General features: G+C 38.9%; 1 pseudogene; it reads right to left on the bottom strand.

Annotated features, from left to right (window-relative positions):
• Window positions 1-1,943: 1,943 nt before the first annotated feature.
• On the bottom strand, window positions 1,944-2,500 carry LOC123806711 (annotated as a pseudogene).
• Between the last annotated feature and the right edge of the window lie 1,115 nt (window positions 2,501-3,615).

Genomic DNA, 3,615 nt, shown 5'->3' with positions numbered 1-3,615 from the left:
TCATTTTTACTAAAATTAAATGATAAGAAGCTTTCTCCTTTTTTGTAGTTCATCTAATACTAGATAATTAATGAATTTTTGGTTTTGGCTCAAAGGAACTTGATTGGAAAATAGATCATGATTTATAGAGTTTTAGGTTTAGAAGGGCCCTTGGAAGTAGTGTAGTTTGATGATGGGCAAACCTGGCTGCCCATCCAAATAACATGGGGAGTTTTTAAGAATATAAGTTCCCAGGCTCTATCCAGACCAGATTCTCAGGGTATAGGGTCCCAGTGCTAGAAACAATGGTCCAAAACTTCTCATTTCACAGGTGAAGAAATTAATGGTCGCAGACTTGTCTAGAGTAACATAGTCAGATTTTGTCAGAGAATAATACATTTTATTTCCTCAAATATCAACTTCTCTCTTTAGTTTATTATTCAAAAATGTCAGTAAAGCTGGGAGAGAGGCACTGCTGAGACTCTTTTGATTCCTGTAAGGAGATAAGGAGCCCAAGGGGTTGTCTGAAGAGAGACACTATAAACCCTGCCCCAGCCTCACCCCAACCCACAGACATCACTGCGGCGCTGCAGGGGCTAGCCACACCATCCAGCAGTGACGGTGCAGTGACGGTGCAGTCCCAGGATCTGACTAATGGGTCCAGTGCCAGACAGTCTGACTCACCGAGACGTAACAATGACTCAGGCCGGGCACTGTACCACATTGAACTCATAACCCAGCACTCCCTCAAGATGGTAACAGATGTGGGCTCCAGCATGCCCCACCAGGCCTGGTGAACCAGCTTGTACTCCAAGGACACACCTACAGATGAGGTCAAGCCAGTAGTTAGGAATCACATTTTCTCCTCAATACAGATAAATGTAGAAAGTGGTTTAATCCTCTTACCCCATCCCCAGCTTCCACAGTGATGCAGCTTTTTTAGAGACAGCAAAGGTTAATATTTTTAATGATACATTTTTAAAGGCAGACTTAAATACTATTCAAAGGAATATAAATTGCTGTGACTGAGTTCTCCAGTAGCATGCATTAATTTAACAGAATTTTATTGAGTGCCTACTATGCACCAGGCACTGCTCTCTGAACTGTTTTTTTAAGTGTAATACTGTTCATTTAACTTCGAAAACATTTCAGCATTGTAAACATACAAAAAACAACAAAATGTTTCAAACTGTGTTTAATACAGAAGGTTCTTCAACTTTCATTGATACAGTGGCTTTTCACTTTGCTGACGATGAAGAGTTCTACAGTTTGTTTAAAAACAACCAGTTTAAAACTACTGCACTTAACTAAAAGAGAACCAAACACTTCTCATGCCAGCTGAACCTCCTCCCTTTTTCCACAGCTAAGAATGGCAGAATGCTATGCCACTGCATATAAAAACAAGACGACCTGAAGCTAAACGGATGTCCACTGCTCTGTCTACAGGACCAGCCTCACAGTGGACATCCTGAGCTATGGCCCCTCCAAAAGGCATCTTCCCAACAGCCTCAAAACTAAGCAAAGAGCATCAAGAGCTTACCTCGGTTGTTTTGTTCTTTTCACAAACTATAGATATACACAGTTGATAACTCAGGATTTCTAACCAATAACCATATTAGAGATTAAAAACAGAAAATGCCAAGAACATCTTTAAATGCCTTGTCTCACCAACAATAAAGTGCACAGAGTGAGAAGAACATGATAGCCCTTTCATTTTAAAAATGTTTGGAAATAAGTACAACTTTGATACAGTTTCATGGTGTTCCAGACACCCATTGCCACTACATGTAAACCACTGACAATTTCTAGAGCACTTTGAAAGACTACATATGATTATGATCCAATTGTGTAATTAATCCTAATGAGGGCAACAGACACCTCTCAAATAAGAGCTGTGTTGATTACGGCACTCTCCTATTCTAAGGTATTCACAAGGAGACAGATAAATAGTTTTGCTTTGTTTTTTAATTCATCCTCCTCCTCTTCTCTTCTACCTTTTTCTGAGCAACTTTAGCGAGACTCTTGGCGCCATCAAATTTTCTTTTAGTCTTATAATCAGCAACATCCTTCTCATACTTTTCCTTCAGCTTTGCAGCCTTATTGTTGTAAGGCTGCTTTTCACTGTCACTTAAGTTATTCCACATCTCGCCCAGCTTCTTTGCCATATCTCCAATAGAGATGCCAGGATTTGTGGATTTGATCTTGGACCAGAATCCTGAACAGAATAGAAAGAATCCAGACAGTGGCCTTTTGGGGGCATTGGGGTCCTTCTTCTTGCCTCCCTTAACCGGTCCTTCATTTCCTGATCATAGCGTACTTTATCTTCTTTTGCCATCTCATCAAATTTAGATATCTCTTTCCCTGACATTGTTTTCCAATTCTCAAAGCACTTCTTGGAAAATTCTGCAAAATTGACAGGAACCTCTGGATTTTTCTTCTTATGTTCCTCTCTGCATGTCTTCACAAAGAAGGCATAAGCAGACATCTTGCCCTTTGGCTTCTTGAGATCACTTTCAGCCATCCTGACTGTATTGTTTGCTAGTCTGGACAGTACAGAGCAGGATGCAAGGCTCAGTCTTGTGCTAGCTGCCTCCACAAGAGTCACCTCCACATTGGTTTTTAGAGCTTACATTCTTAGAATGGCAATCATAAACTAAACATTAGTGGTGATTAATGAATAGTACAAAATTAATGTTTCCTTTTCCAAAAGTAAGTTTCCAGACATTTATTGAGGTCTATTTATTTCAATATTTAAAAGAGAAGCAATTTAATCAAGTGAGAATACCTGAACTAAAGATTGTGGAAAATAGGAAGGACATATAAGGTTAATTTCACTCTGGCTAGCATGTTAGATGGAATGCCTTAAAGCCACACATTATTGTGAAAAGCAAAATTTACTAAATTTTAACAGAAAGTCAAAATGCATAAACTATAATATTCCACATTTTTGTTTTACTCTTATGTTAAGCTAAAATGTACTGATATATAATTTTAATATTAATAATATTAGCAGTAGCTGCAATTTACTGAACATTATGTGCCAACCATTGTGTTAATATAGTAAAAAATGTTATAGTATTGTAATAAGCTTTTGAGGCAAGTCTTTTTTTTTAATATATAATCTTTTTAAGATTTTTTATTTATTTATCTTTAGAGAGGGAAGGGAGGGAGAAAAAGAGAGAGAGAAACATCAATGTGCGGTTGCTGGGGGTCATGGCCTGCAACCCAGGCATGTACCCTGACTGGGAATCGAACCTGCGACACTTTGGTTCGCAGCCCGCACTCGATCCACTGACCTACGCCAGCCAGGGAGGCAAGTCTTCTTTTTCCCATTCTATAGACATAATAATTTAAGCACAGAGAGGTTAAGATATATGTCTAAGACCACACAGCTCTAGAACCAAATTCAAACCCAGTTAGTCTGATCCAAGTCCCCAGTATTAGCAAATAAATTCTAGTGCTGTTTTAGACATCCTTGTGAATCCATCATGTAGAATAGGTGGGAAAAGTATAGGCTTTGGTATCAGGCACATTTGCTTTGCTATCCTGGCTCTGATACTGCAAAGCCAAATAGTGCCTGCCTTATTGAACCATCCTGGGAATAACTGGATAATTCACATTAAGTATATGGAACAC

The sequence above is a fragment of the Phyllostomus hastatus genome, unplaced genomic scaffold, assembly GCF_019186645.2.
Source record: "Phyllostomus hastatus isolate PE091 unplaced genomic scaffold, TTU_PhHast_1.1 phas_scaffold_39, whole genome shotgun sequence".
Taxonomy (NCBI): domain Eukaryota; kingdom Metazoa; phylum Chordata; class Mammalia; order Chiroptera; family Phyllostomidae; genus Phyllostomus; species Phyllostomus hastatus.
Note: the sequence above shows the minus strand (reverse complement) of the source record. Positions and strands in the feature narration are given on the sequence as shown.